We start from the raw sequence: 26,341 nt of genomic DNA, 5'->3' as shown, positions 1-26,341 counted from the left end.
CAAAATGCTCCCTTCCCCACCATCTTTGCCCTAATCTCTAGGACCTGCCTGGAGTGTTACATTCTTTGTCCAGAATAAAACCCTTATGACCTGAATACCAGGGCAAGTCCAGCAAGCTCTGGGTCACTGGGAAATGTGTTTTGAAAAATAACCCTGTGCTGAAGTTCTTTCCTCTGCTGAGTTGCCTTTGAACCTTTGTAGAAACTAGTTTTGATTGTTTCTAGACTCTTGTATTCTGTTGATCTATTTGACTGCTATAGCACTGTATTGATTGCTGTAGCTTTATAATTGAAAGCTACAACATTTATTAGTTCTTCTTGGTAATGTGTGTGTGTGTGTGTGTGTGTGTGTGTGTGTGTGTGATATTTTGGTCATTCTATAGCTTTTAGATTTCTATAAGAATTTTAAGATCAAGACTGGGCAGTGGTGGTACATGCCTTTAATCCTAGCACTTGGTGTGTGGGGGGGGGAGCAGAGGCAGGTGGATCTTAGTGAGTTTGAGGCCAGCCTGGTCTACAAAGTAAATTCCAGGATAGCCAGGACTGTTACACAGAGAAACTGTCTCGGGGAAAAAAACATGTCAAATTTTGTTCCCCAACAGACCTGCTAAGAATATAACTCAGTGCTTGACAGGAAAGCATGGATGAGGACCTGGATTTCACCTAATATCAGTTGATTTTTATCATGGTATTTTGTGATAGCCATGGAAATGAAACTAGAACACCTCCCCAGCCCCTGACCACTGCTAACTTACTTTCTGCCTATGAATTTTTACTACTCTACCCACTATAATTGAAAGCATACAATATTTGTTTTCTGTGGTGGCATATTTTACTACAGAATAATGTCCTAAGGGCTGATTCTTATAGCCTGAATCAGAATTTCCGCTTTTTAAAGGAAGAATATTCTATGTAGCACATTTGCTGGTTCTTTTGTAATGATTAGATATACTGTGTTCCCCAAGGTTTGTGTGCTGGAAGCTTGGCCCCCAATAAAAGGGGTCAAGGCATTAGATCTTTCAGGAGTGTCTACTTGGAAATAATTAGGTCTTGGAGGCCTCTTTGAAGAGTGGGTTAAATCTTGCTGGACTAAGGAGTTATCAGAAGGCAACTTGTCAATGAAGCCACATCATATGGTTAGCCTATGTGGCATAGCTACTCTTACTTCACATGCCCCCATCAAGTGCTGCCATCTGCCATGCAGACATACATAGCTGCTCCAAAATTGAGCTAAAATAAACATTTTCTATGAAAAAACAGATTTTTGTGTTTTTTTTTTTATATTATATTGCTTATTTATTATGTGTGGACACTTTGCCACCGCTTGTGGAGGGTAGAGGTCAGGACAACTTCAAAGGGTGGTGGTGGTGCACACCTTTAATCCCAAGCACTCGAAAGACAGAGGCAGGCGGATCTTTATTAGTTCATGACTAGTCTGATCTATAGAGTGTTCCAGGACTGTCAAGGCTACCCAGAGAAACCCTGTTTTGGGAGAAAGAAAAAAAAAGATGGTGCTATTCTGCCATGTCAGTCCTGTGGACTGAATTCAGACTGTCAGGTTTGGCAGCAAGTGACTCCAAGCCATCTCACTGGCCCAAGAGTCAGGTATTTTATTAAAGCAACATAAAACCAAAATTCATTCATCGATAAATACCTGGGTTACCTCTACCTTTTTGTGTAAGTCATGTGATCTAAGATCCTGCTTTCGCCTGTGCATATGCCTAGAGAATGCATTATTTAGCACTCCTGGTGTCTGAGGAACCACCATGCTGTCCTCTCATAGTGGGCATATCATTTTATATCCTCAAGACGCACATGATTCCAAAATACAAATAACCAAAGGGGTTTGTTTTGCTTTGCTCTGGGTTCATGTATGATGTTAGTTACTATATTACTCTATTGACATGGATCAGTACCAGCGGTGAGCATTTAAAACTGTATGTGCGCATTGCTAGCTACTACCCCTAAGCCCAAAAGAGCAAGAACAGAGTCGTTACTGAAAGGGCAAAAACACACTGATTCGGCTACCCTTGCAGAATCAGACGAGGGGATTGACCTGTGCACAGAAAGCTTGGAGAGAATGAGAATAAACACTTTAACCTCTCTCTCTCTCTCTCTCTCTCTCTCTCTCTCTCTCTCTCTCTCTCTCTCTCTCTCTGCCCTCTTGATGCTACCTTCCACCTGTAATAATAATAGGCTGTGGTGCACAGCTCCTCCTCCATGAGGTCTTGTCAGACGTAACAGCTATGGAATGGTGTGAAGGGTCTTCCCACTGTAGGCTGCTTTTCCACAGGTCCAGTCATCAGTAATTTTGTATCTGTCTTATGAGGTGTAGTTTCTGTTTATTTTCTGGCTGTACCTTGCCCCATCACAGAGCATTGTAACAGTTTCCTCCCAAGTTACACACTCCCAGAAGACTATGAACAAAAAAGTACACAATAAGTATTAGCTAGTTAACTGAATTAATACTGACATCATAGTAGCAGTATACTAGAGGAGTTTTGATTGGAAGTAATGATGGTAAAAGGTCAAGCATTTTAAGTCCACCCCCCTTTTTTATTTTTTATTTTTCGAGACAGGGTTTCTCTGTGTAGCTTTGGAATCTGTCCTGGAACTAGCTCTTGTAGAGCTGGCTGGCCTCGAACTCACAGAGATTCACCTGCCTCTGCCTCCTGAGTGCTGGAATTAAAGGCATGTGCCACCACTTCCCAACTGTTGTTTGTTTTTTTGAGACAGGGTTTCTCTGTGTTGGGGGCCTGTCCTGGAACTAGCTCTTATAGACCAGGCTGACCTCGAACCTACAGAGAATCCACCTGCATCTGCCTCCTGAGTGCTGGGATTAAAAGGCACGTGCCACCACTGCCCAGAAAAGGGCCTATTTTTGAGAAGGTGGTTGGAAAACTCAAAACGTAGTGTAAGAGAACCGGGACTCCTCCAAATCATTGGCAGTTCTTAGAATAGTTGTCGTAAGTGTGACTCAACAAAGCCGAGACACCAAGCTTGGTGAGTTTCTTCTGTCAATTGAGAGCCCTATGGGCCTCAGGGCCCAGTTGGTAGAGTATGTGCTTAGCATGAATGGAGCCCTGGGTTCAATTTCTAGCACTGTATGCACCTGGCACAGTGGCCCACACCTGTAATTCCAACACTTGGGAGGTAGTAAGGGCATTAGGATTTCAAGGTCATTCTCTGAGTACTGAAGTCATCTGGGACGACTGAGATCCTGTCTCAATCAATCAGTAGCTCCCCACACCCAAAAATGCCCATGTTCACTTAGCCTCGGTGGAGAGGCCAGTGTTGCATAATTTAGTCTGTTCTGTGTAAAACTCAGATTATAAGAAAGTGTGAGCCTGGAAGTCAACCTGGGTTTTCTGTCACTGAAAACAAAGTCACAACTCGCCAACACCATCTCTAACATGTATCTGTGCCGCTTCTGTAATACAGGGAAGTCTCACCTCATCTATGGTCTACAGCCAATCCATTGATCCTCACCAAAGTCCTCATAAGGATTAGAGGGTGGGTTCTAATATCATTTCCACTTTACAAATAAGGAAACAGGCTTAGCTTAAGTCATTTGGGCACTGTCACACAAAAGAGGAAAAAGCAGGACTCAAACCTAGGCCTGTGTGACTTGAGACCCCACTTCTTCCTCTTCCTCCTCTTCTTTTCCTCCTTTTTTTTACTTCTTAAAACTTTGGATGTATGGATGTTTTGCCTGCACAGTTATCTGTATACCACATGTGTACAGTGCCCCCGAGAGGCCAGAAGAGGGTGTCAGCTACCTTAGAACTGGAGCTTCTTTTTCTTGTGTCATCTCTCCCGTAGAGGTGTGTCACCTACCAAAGAAACCGCTTACTTTTTGCAGTCCTTTGCTTAGGGCTGTTTTAGGAAGAGCCTGACCTAGTCTACTCCATTTATGGAAGTTGAAAGATACTAAGTACCTAGTAAGAGCTACAATGTTTTTGTTTATATACTTCAGGTTTTGGTGTATTTGTTACTTTTGTGTCTCTATGACCAAAATACCTCACAGAAACAAGGGAGGGAAGATTTATCCTGAGCCACTGTTTCAAAAGATTCCGTCCCTACGTGGTTGCTGAGTCCTGTGCCTCTGAGTCGGAGAAAAGAATAGGGTGGCTATCCATATCACAGCACAGCAAAGAGCAGAGGGTCCCAGGAAGGGGCAGGGGGGTATAGCATGCCTCAAACACTGACTTCTATTGACTAGTTCAAGCTAGATCCTAGCTCTCAAAGCCCCCGACCTTCCAGATTCAAACCATAACACTCGGCTGTTGAACTTCACAAACCAGCATTGTTTTCCTCCATTTTCAAATTTCTTCCCATTGTAAAAATTGTTTTGTTTTATAACCATGCAGTGCTTGGAGCCTGCTTTAAAACAAAGAAAAAGAAACGTGTTTAAGATGTATAATTTTAACGTGCAAAGGTTGGACATGAAACTGCTTACGTTTGAGTAACCTACTTTGCCAGCGTCGTCATTGCTCTGGCTGGGAATCAGAAAACAACACTTAGCATGCAGTGAGGGGGTCCTTGGAAGACTTCTGTCTTCAGAGCTCCTGCCCAATCAAAACGATTTCAAAGAGGTGGGACGAAAATGCTTCACGGATCAAAGTGAGCCGGATATGGATGCCCTGGACATGTGGACATTGTGAGCCACAAGCATGAGCTTTAAAAGCCCATTGTGGAACAGTGGAATAAAAAAAGGACCGTAGCAATAGATAATGTATTCATGAAATAATTTGCAAACTGATTACGTGTGATGAATCCTAATTATAGCTATTTACTGGGGTGAGTATTTAGGAAAATCAGAGTCTTGAAAAAAAAAGACAAGCTTTTACTTTAATTATTTAGGAAGAAAATAAGTTACCCTCAATCTTACGTTCTGTAATTAATTTTTTCACTCAGTTTAATACACTTTATATTTAGGACCACAGCATATGTGTGTTTTCTGTTTCTTAAAATTTTCCAGGCTCCCCACCTCACTAGGAAAAATGTAAATTACCGCTCTCACATGAATTCTGTGGTTTCAGCTGAACTTTCACCTCACAGTCGTATGAAATACAGTCACTAGCGTGCCATTCTATCCCAAAAGGCTCTGTCTTTATCTCCTTAGCCCAGGTAGTCTTGCAGGAGAAGAAAGAGATAACCTAACACTTTCTTTCATCCAAAAATAGCCAACCTGAAAATAAAATGAAATACTCATAGTTTGGGAGAAAGGGAAAATATATATGAACCCTCTGTTCTGTGTTTTGTTGTTGTTTCTTCTTTTAATTTATTTTTATTTTGGGTGCACTCCTTTGCTTGCATGTATATCTGTGTGAAGGTGTCAGATCACCTGAAATGAAACACAGCCTCTGTTTTTTTCTTTACACCAAAGAAATCGGAATAATTCGTTGGAAGTGGGGATAGAACACAGATGTTTGTCTTTAAGCATCAGGTGTTTTTACTATCTTAAGTAGGGTTGAACAAACGCTGACATGAGCCATAAAATGCAATTTGATTTCATGTAATTTAAAACAAAGGCAAGATGGTGGTGCATGCCTACAAGTCCAGCATTTGGTAGGCAGAAGCACAAGGAGGAGGCTTGTCAGTTCAAGGCTAGCCTAGACTATACATGGAGACCTTGTTGCAAAATTCTCAAAACAGGAGGTGGGGGTTATAATGTAAAAAGTCTTGAAAAGTATCCAGTGTCACTACCTAGCCCTGGACTTGAGTTGCTAAAAAAGGCTCATTTACAAATAACAGACAGGGTCAATAAATAGCTAAGGGACACTTCTCAGGAACCGAGGGCAGACCTGTGTTCTACCTGACACAGAGCCGAGACAGACACCTTGGTGTTGTAATGGTAAGAACAGACACACCACCTCCTTCTACCTTGTGTGATGGTAACTGTTTTCCCATTGTTTCCAGCTGAATTCTGCCTCCTCCAGAACTCACAGGTTAACTCCTAACCCCCTGTGCTGCCGTACACGCTCATGTTTAGGGTCAGGTTATTTTGCAGAGATGAGTTAAAATGAGGTTATTAAGGCAGATTCTAGCCAGAGCGGCAGGGGTGGGGGGCAGAGAACCTGTACATTCCAGTACATTTTTCTTTAAAAGGTCATTAGACATCACCCCCCCACAAAGAAAAAACACCAATAGTATCTAGGCTCCCCACTATTTCATTTCCTAGGAATGTTGTGGTTTTACATTTTACATGTGTGCCCACAGTCTATTTTGAATTGATCTTTTAGAAGAGGGTAGTCTGTGTTTATTGTCCTTTATGGTCTAGGAATGTAGCTCAATGGGAGGCAGCTTGCTGATTAGCATGGATGAAATCCTAAGTTCAGCCCCTAGCACTGAGAAGAAAAGTTAGTCCAATCAGCGACAGCAAGAGGAACAGGCAATCTTAGGGAGAAAAAGAAGGCTTGTGTGGCCCTGGGAGGACACATGCAAGCAAGGGAAGTTTTGGAAGACAACTGGAGAGCCAGTTACACAGCAGCTCACATCTCCTGGACGTGCACCACAGCCTCCTCTCATATTGGAAATCGCCTTACTGTCAAATAGTAAAAAGAAAAATAAAAACAAAACCAAACAGTTTTTTTTTTGTTTTTTGGTTGTTGTTTGTTTGTTTGTTTTTGTTTTGTTTTGCCAGGCAGTGCCTGTAATCCCAGTACTCAGGAGGCAGAGGTCGGTGGATCTCTGAGTTTGAGGTCAGAATGGTCTATAGAGCAAGATCCACCTACCTCTGCCTCTCTGACCCTTGCTAGAGTCTGCCTTACTGCTTCAACCATGAGCCTATGTATTATGGCCTAAGGAGAGAAGAGCTGGTAGCAGAGGAGGTTGTCTACTTCCTGACAGCTAAGAAGCCAGGGAGAGACAGCAGGAAGACAGATCCTTTGAAGACAGGGCCTAGTGACCGGATTCTTCCTTCTGCTAGCCCATTCAGCTATGAATTCATTGATAGATTGATCCATTGATGAATTTAATGTTTCCTGATCCAGTTGTCTCTCAATAGCGCTACCTAATGGGGAAAACGGAAACTTCATAACCAAGACACAACACTGGGTTCTACCCATATTCTAGAGGGTTTTTGGTTTGTGTATCACATGCACATGCGTGTGAAGGTCAGAGGTCAACAACGAGTGTATTCCACTGCACTCTGCCTTGTTTTGTGAGTTAGTCTCTCACTGGGTCCAGAGCTGTCTAATTTGGCTAGACATGCTAGCCAGGGAATCTATCTCTTGTGTCCCCCCTACCAAGTACTAAAGGTCCAGGTTATGTTATAAGTCTGAACTTAGGTCCTCATGCTTGTACTTTACTGACTGAGCTACTGTCCCAGCCATTTAGAGAAGTTTGCCTATTTGTAGTGTTCATTTGTTTTTGAGACAGGGTTTCTCTGTGTAGGCCTGACTGTTCTGAAATTTGCTTTTTCTTAAAAAGATTTATTTATTTATTATGTTATTATACATTTAGAGAAGTCTGTCTATTTGTAGTGTTTGTTTTTTTGAGACAGGGTTTCTCTGTGTAGCCCTGACTATACTGAAATTTGCTTTTTAAAAAAAGATTTATTTATTTATTATGTATACAGTGCTCTGCCTACATATATGCTGGCAGGTCAGAAGAGGGAACCAGATCTCAGTATAGATGGTTGTGAGCCACCATGTGATTACTGGGAATTGAACTCAGAACCTCTAGAAAGAGCAGGCTGTGCTCTTAACCACTGGGCCATCTCTCCAGTCCTGAAATTTGCTTTGTAGACCAGGCTGGTGTCCATCTCAACGATGCACTGGTCTTTGCCTCCCGAATACTGGCCTGAAAGGTGTGTGCCACCGAGCCAGGTTTGTGGAGGAATCTTGAAAGGGATTAGGAGAGGTGAGTTTAGAAAGGACATGCAGAGAGCTTTGGCCCCTGATTGAGCTAGCTCATATGGATGCTCGTCTCTCATACCTACAGGACCGTCAGCTGGAAGGAAACCAAGGGCAGCACAGTCAGTATCCTTCCCCAAGGGAAGACATGTTGGCCTCCTTTCCCCTCGTCCTGGCAGATCCCCAAGACTGTCCAGCTTGAGAGGCCTTAGAGGACATTAGCATCAGCATAGCTAAGGTTTTCTGAGATGTTAGGCTAAACCTGGCCCTTTGCACCCTTCAAGATAGAATAGATCCGTCAGATGTAGTGCTATCTTAATTTTGCACATGAGTGAAAACAAACAAAGACAAGAAGTCTGACTTGATCCCAGAGTGTGGTACACTTGATGACAAACATAGATCTATTAGGCCTTTATTCTGACAGTGCAGCTGTGCGGCTGTACTTACTAAGAGGTGGAGTCCGGGCTGGCCCACGACTGGGGGTGACAGCCAGTAGGAGGAGGCATAAACGACCTTCAAGAGCCTCTGAACCCTGCTTCTTGCTTATTTGGGCTCCTATGACTGCATGGGAATGAGTCCAAGCTATGCAAGTGCATGACTAGTCAAACCTGCGACCACTGCTAGTGTGACTGAGGCCATTCTAGATGCACCTCCAAGTCACACAAATGCAGTCTTCTCAGACCGAGCAATCCCTCAGACAGCCTACCTGCTCACTGCAGAGACAGGAGCAGAGACCATCAACCAAGATCACTCAGACCCAGTCCAGGTAAGCAAACTATTCAGCTTTCCCCCAGTCTAATGACTTAAAGACCATTTGGTATCTCTGTGCAGTGCTGAAATAGCACTCAGGGTCTTGTGCCTTCTGGACAAGCACTCTACCCCTAAGCTGTATCTCACACCCGGCGCTTGGTTTTTTCAGCAGCTTGCTTTGGTGAGTTAGTTATGCAACTACAGTTGGATATAGTTAGCAAGTGGCAGAGGATTTAGGTACTTGGACAGTAACCATTCTGACTTTAATGCCCATATATTTCCTTCTATTCTGTGTGTACGGGACTTGAATAATGCAGCTGTTGCCTTCTTCGGAGCTGTGTGTGCAACGTTAGGTTGTAGGACCGATCAGGATGGATTCGGATTCCAGTTTATTTATTTAATCGCATTTTAACTTCTTCCAACATCAGCTTCCTCATATGCTGACTGCAAAAGGCACCATCGACCTCACAGACATCCAGAACTTAAAGTGAGACAACACATCGAAAACACCCAGAATTTGTCGAGCTGTGAGATTTCATGGGAAATGCAAGTCTGTAAGTGTTTGAAAGTTCTTGGCAACAAGTAGAGTTTCCTTTCCCATGTTGACCCCCTCATCACCGACAATTTTAGGGATGGGTTTTTCTACTCAGAGATGGGGACTTTCTGTATCTTATATTCTTCAGGTGTTTCTTTTAGAACACAGTTTTCTGTTAATCATGAGCATTTAGACCAACATTTCTTTTATTGTTATCATTATTATTTTATGTGTATGAGTGTTTTGCATGCATGATATCTGTACACCACGTGTATGCCTGGTGCCGATGGAGGCTAGAAGAAGATATCTCCAGATGATTTTGAGTCACCAGATGGGTGCTGAGAATTGAGCTCAGGTCCTTTGGAAGAACAGTTGCTGGAAGCAAAGACCTGTATTTTGAGATCTGCATTTTGTTCACAGCCATCTTAAGCTCACAAGTTAAGAAAAATGTTTACCTCTCCCCTCTGTAGGGTCTAGGAAATCAACCTGGCATCTTATCTCCTGGACCTGCAGGATCCAGGCTCCAGAACTCATTAGCATTTTCCTTTGTTCGTCAATAATCACAGACCCTCAGTATTTACTTATCAGCTGGGGATGTCTCTGGACCTGAATTCCAGCAGACCTGAGCTTCCTGACACCCTTTCCTTCCTCCTGACACCTTTCCCTTCCCCCCTTTGCCCGTTTGCTACATAACAGCTTCTAAGGAAATAATAAACTAGACGGCTTGATCAGAAATCCTGTCTTGCTGTCATTTCTCGTGTTTCTTGTCTCCTTTCATTCCTCTCCACTAGGTTTATCAGGGACCCCGTTCGTATCCTGCTGGCTTGGGATAAGCAGTAGGTACTCTTTTTTTTTTTAATATTTATTTGTTTATTATGTATACCACATTCCTTCCATGGATGCTTGCATGCCAGGAGAGGGCACCAGATCTCATTATAGATGGCTATGAGCCACCATGTGGTTGCTGGAAATTGAACTCAGAACCTCTGGAAGAACAGTCAGTGCTCTTAACCAGTGAGCCATCTCTCCAGCCCCAGCAAGTAGGTACTCTTAACCACTGAGTTCTCTCTCTAGCCCCTAGACCAATATTTATTAACATGAAGTCTTAGTTTAATTATATGTTACCACAGCTGCATGTCAAAAGCAAATTCACAACCTCATCTGAGTCCCATTAAATTTTCATTTTGTACCAGGAGTGGGGTGGGTATTAATATTCCTTTAAAAATGCTGACATGACCCTGGCAGGCTCGCAGAGCAGCCACTAGTCCGGCAGAGACAGCTGTGGGTCCCTGCAAGATCCCCAGGGACCATGTGAACAGGCGGCCAGCGGGAGTGCATCCTGGGAGAGTGGCTGGCTGTGGGCAGGCAGGCACATGGCAGGCAGGTAGGAGATAGAGACATGGACATGTAGAATGAAATTGAAATATTTATTCAGGGGGTTATGGAGGAAAAGGGAAGGGGGACAGAGAGAGAGAAAGAGAGAGAGAGAGAGAGAGAGAGAGAGAGAGAGAGAGAGAGAGAGAGAGAAAGGGAGAGGGAGAAGGAGAAGGAGAGGGAAAGAAAGAAAGACAGAAACAGAAAGAAAGGGAGAGAGAAAGACAGAAACACATGTGCACACTCCAAGAGACAGAAAAGAAAGAGGCCAAGATGGCAACGAGAGGTCAGAAGTCGCTGGGAGTGGGCGTGGCTTGCCCCTTAAAGGGACCAGAGATCAAAAGGAATAACAGGTATGACCACCTATTTTTTTTTTTTAAGTAAAGTGTCCTAATCATATTCATGTACCCTAAAATTTAAGAACTGCTACTTGGCATCCTCTGCTAAGACTTTGAAACAGAGAATCATTGTATTTCCTAGTTCCTAATTGTATTGTTTCCCTAAGGCTATCTGTGTCTTAAGCTTTTAAAATTTTGGTTCTTTTTAAGACATGGTCTGGTCTGGCCTGGAAGCTACAGCTTACATTGTAGACCAGGCTAGAATCACAGGCATGAACTACTATGCCTAGCTCTAAGATTTTAGACACACACACACACACACACATAGACACACACACACAGACACACACACACACACACACACACACATAGACACACACACACACACACACACACACACACACACACACACACACTACACTTCAGGAAGACAGGATGAAAGTTTATTTTCTGACCTTTAATTACCAGGTCCAGGAAGAAGCTCTAACACCATATTGAATGATGTGTAGTTTAGTTTCTTTTTTCAGTAGTCATGCATATTTCCACAGATTTTTTAAAAAGTTGCTGGAGGCTGGGGAGATGGCTCAGAGGTTAAGAGCACTGGCTGTTCTTCCAAAGGTCCCTAGTTCAATTCCCAGCAACCACATGGTGGCTCACAACCATCTGTAATGAGATCTGGTGCCCTCCTCTGGCCTGTAGACATACATGCAGACAGAACACTGTATAAATAAATAAATAAATCTTTAAAAAAAAAGTTGCTGTTTTTCAAGCCAGGTGTGGTGGCACACACCTTTAATCCCAGCACTCAGGAGGCAGAGTTAGACTGACCTCTGTGAGTTCAAGGCCAGCCTAATCTACCTAATGAGTTCCCAGACCACTGACCCTGTCTCAAAACAAAACAAAAAAAACCAAAAAAACCACTCCTGTTTTGTTTTTCAGGTCTGCTTATTTCTACTGCTTTATCATAGGCTTATTATTTACCCAGAACATGCAGTTGAAGGAGTTGGCCTATTTGAAAGTGTGTTCGGGGGAGCAACATTCAGCATGACCAATTTTGTTCACCTTCTGAACTAGCCATCAGAGAATTGTAGGACATTTTTGCGAAGGCAAATTTCTCAGACTGCCCTAACTGTAGTCAAATGTTTAAAATATCTTAGTTTGATGTCTTTTTGGCCTGTTTCATGGTATCATGTTTGAAAAACGGCTTTTTCACAAAGAGAAGAAAGAAAGAAAGGAACAACAGAAGGAAGCGTCTACCAACAGAGCGGCTGGAAGCCTGCTCTTCGAGATCAGCCGGGTACTTGCCACTTTTTATTCAGAGTGCTTTATTTCCTACTAACACTGTCGCCACTGTTCCAAAGGTGGCAGAGGCTATGAAGAGCAAAGGGGGCTGTACTTTCAAAACCCCCTGAATGACTTCTCATCTCTAACAGCCCTGAAGTTTCGTCATGCCACTCTGTGTATGACAAACTGCCAGGCTTATGCATAAAAGCTCCAGACTTCTCACTGTGCCAACCCATGGGTAAAACTTACTTCTGGAGCTGCGCAGCTGTTAAAATCCGTCATATTTACAATTTTTATAAATGAGTTTATTTTAATAAAAACAAGTTACTCTGTAAGCATCGTCTCTAGACAGATTTATGTGGGCTGGCACAATCTGCTATGGAAACATATATGCATATTGCTTAAGTCTGCAACCTTTTTTTTTCCCTAAGTGCTGGTAACAGTCTTGCTTTGTGCACGGGTGCCAGATAATTGGCAGCACTTCAGCCAGGGATACTGTTCCCAGCACTGTGCCATTGAAATTGTTTCCCTGGACAGAAGTGCCCGGTGGGAGTGACCTTAAATTGGGAGGCTTCTGGGCTGTTGGCTTCAGGGAATGAAGCAGGCTGACTACTTTAGAGAGAAAGACGGAGACTATAAATTGGTGCTAAAAAGGAGAACGGGGAGGGGGGATTAGGGAAGAGAGGTGAAGACCATATGTCTCCACCGCCTCTGTTTCTCCCTCTTCTCGCTTTTCACTTTGATGTGTTTTATGAGCATGTTTGTGCTTAGCGTCTAGTCTGTGAGCGCCTGGAAGCCAGAACACAGCCTTCCGGATCCATGGTTTCCATATCTACGATTCAACCAACTGTGGATCCAAAATGTTCCGGAAAAATGCTGCATCTCTGCTGACTGCACCGACTTTTCTCCTTGTCACGGTATGCTAACCTGTTACAGCAGGGCAGCACTTTGCCTGGCATTGACATCGTGTAGTAGAGATGATGTAAGCGACACGGGGGCACACGCACGGATTTTATGCAAATGCCACAATTGTTTATCTAAGGGGCTTGAACAAACCCTCGATTTTGGTATCCTGGAAGGTTCTGGAACAGCCCCTTTTAGGTACCAGAGGACAACTGGATGGCCTAACTCAGCTTCACGTCTCCTACAGTGCTCCGCACATGTGGTGCTCAAAAAGGCAGTGGTTGAATGCGTGAACAAAAGAATGAATTTCTATATTTGAAATATTTCTTCGCTCGGAGTTAAATACTGAGCTGGGATTCTCAGTGGACCTGGAACTGTCTCTGGGTGAGCACAAACTCTGTGTGTGTGTGTGTGTGTGTGTGTGTGTGTGTGTGTGTGAGAGAGAGAGAGAGAGAGAGAGAGAGAAAGAGAGAGAGAGACTTTTTGTCTTGTATTTTTCTTATTATGGATAAGAGCATTTAAACACATTGTGGAGTATATATAAACTACTTCCTATTTTTGTTCTTATTAAAAATTACATTGATTTCTTAAGTCATTTCTATAAGTAGTTTACATTCTGAATTTAGTTCCAAGAAGCTAAAGTGCCGTTAAATTGCTTTAGGGTAGGACAGACTTGAGTACCTCAACTGGTGAGATCATTAAGTCTCGGTGTAGCAAGTTTTAGAATTAGGGAGCAACTAAATACTGTGCACGTCGATTTGAGCAGCCAGGCCTTCCCTTCAAACAACTGCAGATTGCAGATTTTAGGATTGGTGTGGCTTGGTGGAGTTCTGCTAACAAAGCACAAAGGGGTCCATGATTGGGATGAGGGTGGGAACTAAACATCCAGGCGCCAAAGAGTTCTCTTATGACCGGGCCGTGAATACACTCTGAGTACGTGGTTTCTTTTTGCCTTCATTTGTATAATCATTGTAACAATGAAGAGAAGAGGAGGTGGGGAAGATGATGAGAGCCTCAGCTGGCCACGCTGTAGGGCTGGTGCCCACCGAGAGCTCGGCGTCAGTGAGCGGCTCGCAGCAGGAGGACGTGGGACTGCGACAGGAGGCAGAGGCGGGAGGCTCCAAGCGGGGCCACACTCAACTTTTCCTGTCCGAAGCTGGAGCTGAGGCTCCTGCTGGACTCGGGCGAGAAGAGGTGGAGCCGCAGCTGACAGGAGCGCGGGACTGTTGACAGCGGGAGGGGCGCGGCTGGAATGCAGAGGGCACGCCCAAGGGGGGGCGGAGAGAGCGATAGTGGGAGTGGTATCTAGGGGGCGGGGTCTTGGGAGTCGGGTTCCCGGGGTTTCGGAAGGCCAAGGCAGTTTCAATGGAAGAAAGTGACAGGAGGTCGCGGGAGGCGGGAGCCAGCTGCTGACGACAACGGGCGGAGCAATTGCCTGCGAGGGGCGGGGCCGCGAGAGGCCAGAAGGCGGGGCCTCGCCTGGCTGGGCGTGACTTCTTGGGACAGAGGCGTGGTCCCTCCTGACAGGGGGCGTGGCTCTTGCTGACAGAGGGCGGGACGGCGCACACCTCCCGCAGCGCCGGGCTCTGGGGGGGAGCGGCCTGGGTCGCATCCCAGAGGAGCGGCGAAGTCCTCGAGTGGGGAGCCGGCTTGCCCCGCCTCGGCTGGCTCCTCCTTGCGGTCCCAGGAGGCTCAGGAACGAGAGTATCCCTCGCACCCTGGCTCGAGAGCGTCTTGCTCCTGCCGGGCCACAGAGCTCCGTGGGGGACCCCCCGCCCGAGGGCCCTCCGAGTGGTTCCGGGGTTAGGGTTCACAGGTCAGAGTTGACTCCCTGAAAAGTGCAGTCGCTCTGAAATGCAAGATGGCGGCGGCGAGGCGCTGAGGCGCGGCGGCCCCTGCAGGTAGCTGCGCGAGCCGGCTGGGTACTGGGGCCGCGGGCGCGGGGCCGCGGGTGGAAGCCGAGCCGGAGCTCGTGGCGTCTGGGGAAGCCGAGAAGCGCGGGCGCTGGCACGGGACGGGCAGCCCCGGGGCAGAGACCCCCCCACCCCCGCCCCATAGACCCAGCCCACAGCGTTGGGGCGCGCGGCATCGGACCCGGAGGACCGGGCCTGCCCCGCAGCGGGGAGGCGCCCGCGGCCGACAGCTTCGCAGCTCCCGGGAGCTCCCGGGAGTGTCAGAGCGAGTACGAAGCTCGGGGCGGGGGGTTTGGGAGAGCAGTGAGTAACTTGGGGGTGCTGAGGGGCTGGGGTGCCAGTCTCCCTGGGGGAGGACGCCTCTGGGACGGCGGACCCTAACTCCGGTTTCGGCCTCCGGAGGCGCGGGGCCACCTCGTTGGGGACGCGGCGCAGCCCCTCGGCAGAGTCAGCAGAGGGTCTCCTGCTGGACCGGAGTGCGCTGGCTTTGGGGTCGGAGCCTCGGGAAACCTCAGCCGGGGAGACTCCGAGTTGCATCCCTAAGAAGTATAGCGCGATTTTGAGGAAGACCAGGATTTTAGGGGAGAAGTTAATTAAAGAGGGCGGAAACACACTGTCTCTTTCTGTAGAGGTACGGGGAGTGCATGAACTGGGCCGGGGATGGAGGCTGATGGCCCAGAGGAATCTCCAAGCCGTGGGTCTTAAAGGGAGTTCGATGTGCTGATACCTTGAGGGAGATGGATGGCTAGGAAGAGGAAATAAAAAGAACTTGGGGTCTGATGGTGGGAAGCCAAGCCCTGACAGAAGCTCTTCCCGGTGTATTCACACCGAAGTTCCAAGTGAAGGGGCTTGCAATTCTTTGTTTCGGTACTCCAAGGGTACCAGGAAGGAGCGAGCAAAACCCAAGGAAAAGATTCTGTTTGCTGTCCTTAGTTTAGGGATCAAACCTCTGGGAAAAGCAATTGGGAAACTCGACATAGGGAAGAAGCAGGGCTGGAGTAGAATAAATACCACAGCACTTTTCTGTTCCCAGACCTTCTTTAAAAGACAAAAACAAACAAAACCGGGAAGGGATACTATTTAGGAGGAAATTATAAGACTGATTGAAAATTTGTGACGTGATTAGGGTGGGATTCCATGTAACTCGAAGAAGCAGTTCTCTCAGAGGTCAGTGTGATAGCCAATGAAAACCCTTAAGAGCCCGTCCTCCCCCAGGAAGAATAGGTGCGTGTTGCGGGGTGATATACGTACACATTTTTGTTTGTGGTGCTTGTCAGTGTATCTCAATCTTTGCACTAAAGCTTTAATTTGTGTGCAGTAGTAATTATCTGTTTCTTTATAAAATTGCCCTGAAATAGTCATTATTTTAAACTGGTAATGGGGACTGCTAAAAGTTTGTTCTAACAGGGCTTTTGGCACGTAGATTTCAAGTTCTAAAGAAGCGATTCTGATTCCAGATTTAGTGAAGGGTGAGTGCTGCCAACTACAGTAGTTTGGTAACAGGGCATATAAGGAAAAGGACATCCATGAACATTTGTTCTCTTGGTTTCTCTCCCCTTCCTCCAAGTATTTTAAGGGTATGCAGACCAATTTTAGGCAAGGTAAAATGTATTATCTTCGATTTTGCACCACGTTTCGAAACATAGCCTAGACTGGCCTTGAAATCATGGCAGTCCTCTTGCCTCTGCCTCCTCAATGCTGGGATTGCAAGTGTGTACCACCATTTCAGCTAAGCTTAGATACTAATAATGTACATTTATTATTGTCTGCGTCCATGTGCTGCAGTTGTGTACCCATCCTACTGTATGCATGTGGAGGTCAGAGGACAACTTTCAGGAATTGCCTCTCCACGCACTGTGTAGGTTCTGAGGACCAGACTCAAGTTGTCAGGCTTGATGGCAAATGCTTTTACCTATGGAGCCACCTCGCTGGCCCTTAGATTATATATATATATATATATACATATACATATAATATATGTTTCGTTTGGCTGCTTAGATTAAAATGATAAAAAAATCAACCCTAGTGACTTGGAAAGCTGATGACAGTTATGATTCATACAGATGTCCTGAGCCGTTCTTGTATTCAAAAGAGCTTAATGTTTTCGGTGGAAATGTTTTAAAGATACAGGTCGAGTATAACTAGCTTATGGCCCAGCATCCGGAACAGTCCTCTAACTGTGTGCTCTTCCTTGGTTTCTCCGCAGTGCATACAGCTCTAGTGTTCTACTCAGTTCTGAACAGATTAGTCTGGCAAACCAGAGAGGCATAGATGCCAGATGGTTTGAAAATATGCTAAGGCTGAAAACATAAATGTGTCTGCATGGAAGATGCTCATCAGTAGTTTCGTCTCACTCACAGCTGAGCTTGCTTTTCGCTGGGTGGGAGGGTAGGACATGAAAGATGTCACAATGGTTTCGCCTTTCATGGTTCTTGCTTTTGCTTGGAAGGAGCAGCACTCTGCTTTTCACTAACGTAGTTAATAGTGTAGAAGCGGAGGCTTGTTTCAGAGTTTTCCTATTTTGTTTAATTCACATTCAGATGGAAAGGTGATATAATGAAATATTTTGCTTTTTATTGTCATGCACTCTTTTTTAAAAATTACTGTATTGTTTATGTTTGGGTGTTTTGCCTACATGTGTCTGTGCATGATGGTGTGCAGTGCCCTCAGAGGCCAGAAGAGGGCGTTGGATCCCTTGGAACTGGAGTTACAGATAGATGTGACCCACCATGTGGGTCTTGGGGATCCTTTGGAAAAGAAGTCAGTGCTCCTAACTGCTGAGCCCTTGCTCCAGCCCAAGCATTCCCTTTTACTCTGTTTCTTAGTAAAAAATGTGCTTAGTCCCCACATTGTATTTTTTTTTTTACATCGAATGGAAGATGTTATAGTTGAGATTTACTTTACTCCAAGTTATGGTTTAATACTTAAATGAAAATCCTATTAAAATAATTAAATTGATCACAAATGCATTTGAGGAAATAGCTCTTTTATTTTTTACCATTGTAGATTTGGGTTCCTAAGACCCTGCTTCTTTGAATCTTAAACATGTTGAAAGTTCAGTACTGATCTAGTTTTAAGTAAGCATTGTAGTTAATGCAATTATTCAGGAGGATGCTTGGATAGTTGTATTTATTATTTAGGATAATAGCCAGTATTACCCATATTTGTGTGTGTGCATGCATTTGTATGTAGGTGCATGTAGAAGCTACAGGTCAACATTGGATGTCTTTCTCAGACACTCTCTACTTTATTTTTTGAGATATAGTATTTCATTGAACCTGAAGCTTGCTGAATTGGCTATGCTGACTGACCAACAAACCACAGGGATCCCTTGTTGCCCTCCAGCGCTGGGACTGTGGTGTACCTTATAGTGCCTGGCTTTTTATAGAGGTGCTGGGGATGGAAGGCGGATGTTCATACTTGTGCAGGAAGCACTTTACCAACACAGCCATCTTCCCAGCCCTATTATACATAAAACAATCACTATAACTCTTTACATTATCAAAGCATATTTACTTTTAATTTTTCCAAAAATAAAGTTCTTTAAATTTATCCTGTGCAATCTTAAAAGTAATTTAAATTATATTTACTTTTAGAGCTTTGATACTGGCTCTTAAATAACAGCTAGTGTTTTTGTAATATCACTCTAATATCTTTGTATCCTTGTTGCTCTGATATATCCTAGTCATAAAAAACCAGATTTGCCTGAATAAAGTTGATGACTTATATATGAATCAAAATGTACATTTAAGTTTACATTTTGGAAATCTATATTTTATAAGACTTTTATATAAATATACAAAAAGTTTATGTGCTTACCGGGTTTTGCTCATTAAATTTTATTTGTTTATTTTAGTTTTTTACTTTTTGAGTGGTCTCATTGTATTAACTCAGGACTCAGGAGAACTTTAAAATTACAATGTAGGGGCTGGAGAGATGGCTCAGCAGTTAAGAGCACTTATTGCTCTTCTAGAAGACCCAGGTTCAGTTCCCAGCACCCACATGGTAGCTCACAACTATCCGTAACTCCAGTTTCAGGGGACCCAATACCCAAGGCAAAACACCAATGCACATAATTTTAAAAGTAAATAAATTTTAAAAAATTACAATGTAACTCAAACTTGTCTCCAACTTTCCTCAATAAATGCTGGGATTCCAGATGTGTACTACCATAACTGGCTCAGATTTTGTTCTTAAAAGGTAGTTAATCCTGACATTTTATATAATCAATATTCTTTTTAAAAAGTAATTTATTTAATTTTGTTTTATGTACATTGTTGTGACGGTGTCAGATATCCTGGAACTGGAGTCACAGGCAGTTGTGAGCTGCCATGTGGGTGCTGGGAACTGAACCCAGGTCCTCAGGAAGAACAGCCAGTACTCCCAACTGCCAAGCCATCTCTTCAGCTCCATATCATCAGTATTCTTTAATATATTTAAGAGTCATGAAGACACATACACACACAGACACACACAAAACTATTTAATTGATATGTACCTTTGGCCTAATGATAAATTTTACAACGATAAATTTTAGGAAACAAATATATATGGGCTATTTCAGAATGAAGTTTGCTCAAGGAAGTTAGCTGAATAAATGTTTATTTCTCTGTGTGTGGTTTTTTTTGTTGTTGTTGTTGTTTGTTTTGTTTTTGTTTTTCGAGATGGGGTTTCTCTTTGTAACAGTCCTAGCTGTCCTGAAACTAGCTCTTGTAGACTAGGCTGGCCTCAAACTCACAGAAATCCACCTGCCTCTGCCTCCCAAGTAGTATGATTAAAGGTGTACGCCATCACCGCCTGGTTTATTTCTGTGTGTTTTAAAGACATAGCCTTGCTATGTAGCTCAGGCTGGCCTGGGACTTCCAGTCCTACCTCCTGAGTGTTGAAATTAAAGATATATGGCTAAAGTTTGAATACCTTTTTTTATTTTTATTTATTTTTTCTTTCTTTCCTTCTCTCTCTTTCCTTCCTTCCTTCCTTCCTTCCTTCCTTCCTTCCTTCCTTCCTTCCTTTCTTTCTTTTTCTTTCTGGTGTCATGTAGCCCAACCTGGCCTCAAGCTCCATATGTAGCCAAGGAGGACGTTAAACTGATCTTCCTGGTTCCCCTTTCTAAAAATTCTAGGGTTACAGTTGTGTTCTGTAAGGCCCAGTTTATGCTGTGCTGGGGATTGAATCCAAGGCTTTGTGTATGCTGAGTGCTCTAGTAACTGCATCCCTGACCAAATTATTTTATAGTGTTTTAATTTTCAGTTTTTAGACTTAGAATTTTAAAAATTCATATCAGGGCTCATTTTTTAAAATACAGCATTAAACAGTACATATATATATATATATATATATATATATATATATATATATAATTTAAAATAAAGGCTCAGTTGGTAAAGACACTTGCTGTAAAGCCAAACCAGATTTTATCCCCGAGCCTACATGGTGGGAGGGGAGCAGACTCCCAGAAGCTGACCTCTGCACATGGCAATGGCATCCTCCCAAATAAGTTAAGTAGTAAATAATAGCTGTCATTAGTTTAGAGTGACTTAATATTTATTACATGATTTAACTCCCCATTTTCCTCTTCCTAAATATGTATTTCTTTCTCCTTTTCGATTGTTATGGAAAGGATTAGGAAGCTTTGATTTGTTTGTAGATATTCATTCATAATTATGCCTTCCTGCTGTCCTAAATCCTTTCACAGCCTAATTTTTGTGAAAAAGGTTGTTATACTGACCAGGTGACTGTGGAGCAGACCCTTAATCCGGCACTCAGGAGGCAGAGGCAGGCGGATCTTTGTGAATTCCAGACCAGCCTGGTCTACAGAGATCCAAGACAGCCAGGGCTACACAACAACTCTGCTACCCCACCCCCACCCCACAAAACCCAAACCACTTCACTGGGCTTGAATTGTATGTGGGAGTGTAAAAATTAGGTACTTACAATTTCTTCTCATTACCATAACATTATTTATGTACCTGTATAGGGAGTTGAGTTGTGACATATTGCATATTGTTTGTCTACTTAAAACAAACTTGTATTAATATATCAGGAATATAAATGGGGAGTACAGCATACTATTATTATTACCTAGATTTTAAAAATATTTTATAATTTAATAGCACTGATCCAATTTTAAACAAAAGCTTCATCATATAACTTGTCAGTGATACCTCAATAAAATCCAAACAAACTTCATTGTGGTCTTACCAGTACCAGAAAATGGTCTATAAACTAAGCCTATTTCTTCTCCAATCCTCACAACAGCCTGGTTTGCAAAGCACTATCATTTGCTCCACTGAATGGATGAGGAGGCCGAGGCACCGACAGGCAGAGCCGCTTGTCTAAAACCGAGCAGGTAGTGAGTGACAGTGTTGGGATTTGCATCCCACTTGTTCCAGAGCCCAGACTCTTAGGTCTTTATATCTACTGCCAGAACAGCGTATTCTTTTTTATTATATAATATATGTGGTGGAGCTCTTTATTTTCTGAAACACACTCACCCTAAATTTAAAAACATACTCTGAATTAGAGAGAAATGTCTTCAAGGAATTTCTGTATGGGAACTAGAATGGCATCAGACAAATGTGGTTTTCATTCAGAAGAATCAAAACACTCATCTGTTGTGCCTCTGTTGCTCTGTGCCCTCATGTGTCTTGGCAGCTCAAGAGGCTCTCGTTCAGTAGAACATCTTGCCCTTTCGATGTGATTTAAGAATGAACTTCACTTGGTTACCAATTTCTTACAGTATTAATAATTCACTTTTGAAGATGACCTCCCTCTTTGGCAGCTGTTTTCTATTTTCTAGTCCCTGTCCTATAGATGGATGTTAGGGAGTAGCTAAATATGGGAATTCTAGAAAACAAAATCGTAGGGACCTAAACTACAGAGAGAATACAGTGCTTCACTAGGTCTGCCAGGAAAATGCTCTTTTACGTTTCATGAAAGTAGTGAAGTTATTTGGTCTAAGCTTTTACTCAATTTAGGAGTTTTACAAGTAGGTGTTTTGTGGGCTGTGGTGGTGCACACCATTAATCCCATCACTTGGGAGGTAGAGGCAGGTGGATCTTAGTGAGTTCAAGGCCAACCTGGTCTACAGAGTGAGTCCCAGAACATCCAGAACTGTTACACAGAGAAACCCTGTCTGAAAAAATTAAAACAAAACAAAAAAGTGGATGTTTTAATATATTTACGTTATTATCATTACCATTATTATTGTTTTGGTTTTTCGAGACAGGGCTTTTCTGTATAACAGCCCTGGCTGCCCTGGAACTCTGTAGATTTTTGTTTGTTTGTCGAGACAGGGTTTCACTGTAGCTTTGGCTCTGTCCTGAAACTTGCTCTCTAAACCAAGTTGGCCTCAAACTCACAGAGATCCGCCTACCTCTGCCTTCAGAGTCCTGGGATTAAAAGCGTGCACCACCACGGCCCAGCTATTATTTCTTAAGAAGACTCTTTATAAGCTTGTATATAACATTAGCAGGAATAAGAAGGTATTTGAGAAAATAAAATATGATTTTCTGTTTTTCTGTGTTTTAGAGTAACTGCTTTAAGAACAGCAAAAAAAAATTTCCACCCTCAAAAGTACTTCTGTTATTCTAATAAAAGAAGCAGTTGTAGTTTTTATTAAAAGTTTCCAAGTGAATTAGGTACTCTTGGAAATAGACCAAACATTTTTAGAGATTAGTTTGAATTTTCAGAGAATGATAAATTAAAATATTTCTTTGTATGTGACAAGGTCTCTCACTAAGTAACTGAATAACCTAGAAATCGTTATGTAGATTCAGCTGCCCTTGGACTCATAGAGGTCCGACTGCCTCTGCTTCCCAAGTGCTGGGGTTTAAGCCATGCACTACCATGAGGGGCAATTCAAGTTTTTATTTATTTGTTTGTTTTGGTTTTTTGAGACAGGGTTTCTTTGTGTTACAGCTCTGGCTGTCCTGGAACTCACTTTGTAGACCAGGCTGACCTGTCTCTGCCTCTCAAGTGCTAGGATTAAAGATGTGCACCACCTGCCTGGCTAATTCTGATTATTTGATTTTACAATACTAATACTTGACAACACCTGAAATGCTATTTTGTAGCAACTTTCTAATTAAAAACTCATATGACTTAAAGATGTCCTATTAGGCTCATGGATTTGAACACTTGGGGTAGTGCTATTCTGAGAGGTTGTGGAACCTTTAGTAGATAGGGCCTAACTGGAGGAAGTGGGTCTCTGGCTTTTATGTAGCCCAGCCAGCCTTCCTGAACTTTTCTGGGTTTATGGATGTGTGAGCAAATCTCTTCATGTGCCTGTAGCCATGGATGCTGATATTCCTTCGCCACCGTAAAACTGAGCCAAAATAAGTCCTCTTCCTTTCATGCTGCTTCTGTCACTAATCTTGTCACAAGAATTTTGGAATTTTATTAAAATAATATAATAGTTACCGAGTTCTGTTTAAATAAATTTTTAAAGCACCTTTAAAAAATTGTGTTTCTTATCAATATTGATTTCAGCATTTATATATATGCATGTGCATATATATGTATTTATATTAATTTTTATGAGGAAATGTCTTCCTCCAGAATTAAAACACCTAAAGAAAAAAACCTAGACCTAAACTGTAATAGTTAATAAGTCTAAGTAATATCTAGAAAAATAAAGTAATAGTATATTTTTCTTTGTAGGAGAAGACTGCTAGCTACTTTGGGACTATCTGTGATGATGGCCTGAGCCAAGTACCTCATTTGAAGGGATAACCTTCCGCTTTAATGAACAAAATTCTGAGGAAGCTATGGCAGGTATGTATTCATTATTCAGGGATGGCAAAGCCCCAGTATAGATGTACTCACTGAAGAGTTCACAATACTGTATTTGCTAATGTTTACAAAGCTGCCTCTCCTCCAGATTCCAGGGGATCTTATGCCTTCTTTTTACCTCTGGGAGAGTGTGTGTGTGTGTGTGTGTGTCTACACATATATACACAATCTTTAAAAAAAGAGTCAGTCTCTATCTATCTATCTATCTATCTATCTATCTATCTATCTATCTATCTATCTATCTATCTATCTATCACTTTCCTTAAAATAACAGCTGAGGACTAGAGAGTGGCTCAGTGGTCACTTACTGTAGCCGGGCGTGGTGGCACTCGCCTTTAATCCCAGCACTTGGGAGGCAGAGGCAGGCAGAGCTCTGTGAGTTCAAGGTCAAACTGATCTACAAAGAGTTCTAGGTCAGCCAGGGCAACATAGTCTGTCCCAAATTCCCCCCAACCAAAAAAAGAGCATTTATTAATCTTCTAGAGGAGGGGAGGGAGTAGGAATGGGGATAGTTATGTAAAATGAGAAAAATTGTATTAAAAACTTATTTATTCATGTATTTTATGTATATGAGTGTTCTGTCTTTATGCACACCAGAAGAAATTTGATCCCATTATAGATGGTTGTGAGCCACCATGTGGTTACTGGGAATTGAACTCAGGACCTCTGGAAGAGCAGTCAGGTGATCGTAACTGCTGAGCCATCTCTCCAGTCCCGTAAGTTATTTTTTGAAGATTAATTTTGTGTGTGTGTGCGCGTGCCTGAGTATATAAGTGCACTATGTGTGTGCAGGCCTGTGCAGCCCAGGAGAGGGTGACATATCCCCTGGAAGTGAAGTTACAGGTGGTTGTGAGCTCCTTGCCATGAATGATAAGAACCTAACCTGAGGCTTCTGCAAGAAGAGCAAGTGCTCTTAACCGCTGAACCGTCTCTGTAGTCCCTCATAACACATCTTATTTAGGGTATTTACAATTTATTTTTCAACCAATATTTTCCAAAATCTGCCATATGTCAGGCATTACACCAGATGCTCTAATAATGTAGTACAAAGACAAAGGAGCATCATCAGAGAAGGACCTTTAATGTGGGGAAATCGATCTAAATATTTTACTACTCTGTTGTCTATATTTAAAAAGATAACCAGGCATGGTGCCTTTAATCCCAGAGTTTGGGAGGCACAGACAAAGGGAATCTCTTGTGTTTGAGACCAGCCTGTTCTACAAAGCAAATTCCAGGCCTGCCAGGATTACATAGTGAGACCTGCCTTAAAACAAAAACCAAAACGAAACAAAAATTCAAGGTCAGTGAAATGGCTCAGTCACTTGTAAAGCCTGATGACCTGAGTTTGATCTCAGAGACCCACACTGTAGAAGGAGAGGACCACTCTTGCAAGTTGTCCTTTGACATTGACATATTTCTGTGGCACACATGCTCACAGACTGAAAGTAAAGAAATGTAATTAAGGCAGTTAAGAGCAATAGCTGCTCTTCCAGAAGACCTGAGTTCAAGTTCCTACACCCACGTGGCATCTTACAACTGTCTGTGACTCCAGTTCCAGAGGATCTGACACCCTCACACAAACATACTTGAAGGCAAAACACCAATGAGTATAAAATAAATCTTTAAAAAAAAAAGAAATGCAATTAAAAAATAACTTTAAGACATAAATACCTGAAAATATATTGTAAATATTTAGGCCACTGATAATAGTGAATTATAATTATGCAAATTAGACATTGTACATTTATTTATATTAACTGTACTAATTTTTAATTATTTGACTGTACTTTACATTCTAATATATTTTATCTAATTTTGGCTTTTACAGGAAACATTGGATTATATACTATATGCTTGAAATAGTTTAGTATAGTTGTTCAGTGTTATTTTAAATATTTTTTTTAAAGTCAAATAAACATATCCTCAGTGAAATAGGTAATAGTTGCCTTATTTTATAAACAGGGACTATCATGGACAGATGAATGATTTTCCAGCTTCTTAAAAGTTGCCTTTCTCGGGGCTGGGGAGATGGCTCAGTGGTTAAGAGCACTGACTGTTCTTCCAGAGGACCCGGGTTCAATTCCCAGCACCCACATGGCAACTCACAACTGTCTGTAATTCTAGTTCCAGGAGACCCAACACTCATGGCAAAACACCAATGTGCATAAAATATAAATAAATAATTTAAAAAAGTTGCCTTTCTCAGATCTAAGGATAGCATTCTTGTGTGAAAGATACAGCCACCTTCTTGCAAATACTAGGAAAACTCTACAGCAGACAAGCACTTTTGGTCACATTCACACACTATCAACAAGTCAGTTTTCATGTAGAGCCATTTTATGTCACTCAGTGTAGCACACCTCCCTACCTCCCAGCCGGCAGATGCAAACTGGGCTGTTATGTCCTAGAGAGAGTTTTCTTGGCCAGTCTGGGCAGAGCTTTCTAGCAGGACCCTGTCCAACTTGTATTCTTTAGTCTTCAATGTCATTAAGGTCCATTCTCCGTTTAAACAAAACCAGGTAGCAATGAGAGTTTCTTGCCTTTCAACCTTCATAAGCATTAGCAAAGGGACCCTCTGAAATTAGCCTTCACT

General features: G+C 42.8%; 1 protein-coding gene and 1 long non-coding RNA gene across 4 annotated transcripts in view; both read left to right on the top strand.

Moving 5' to 3' along the window:
* The first annotated feature begins 8,420 nt into the window (after positions 1 to 8,420).
* On the top strand, positions 8,421 to 9,878 carry LOC148118908 (uncharacterized). Its single transcript, XR_015735561.1, has 3 exons — positions 8,421 to 8,624; positions 9,037 to 9,162; positions 9,614 to 9,878. It is a non-coding gene; the product is annotated as an uncharacterized LOC148118908 (long non-coding RNA).
* Positions 9,879 to 14,667: 4,789 nt separating this feature from the next.
* Positions 14,668 to 26,341, top strand: part of Zhx1 (zinc fingers and homeoboxes 1) — a 31,939-nt gene continuing 20,265 nt past the window's right edge. The window contains exons 1-2 of one of the 3 annotated variants that reach the window (XM_048457088.3): positions 14,668 to 14,943; positions 23,617 to 23,730. The gene's annotated coding sequence lies outside the window, so the exon portion shown is untranslated. Of the gene's footprint in view, positions 14,944 to 23,616; positions 23,731 to 24,367; positions 24,465 to 26,341 lie in introns of those variants that run through there. The other 2 variants (XM_048457092.3, XM_085678960.2) reach the window with 2 other exon arrangements.

This window comes from Myodes glareolus, chromosome 19 (assembly GCF_982192425.1).
Source record: "Myodes glareolus chromosome 19, mMyoGla1.1, whole genome shotgun sequence".
Lineage (NCBI taxonomy): Eukaryota > Metazoa > Chordata > Mammalia > Rodentia > Cricetidae > Myodes > Myodes glareolus.
The sequence above is the reverse complement of the archived record's forward strand: the minus strand, read 5'-3'. Positions and strand labels throughout refer to the sequence as shown.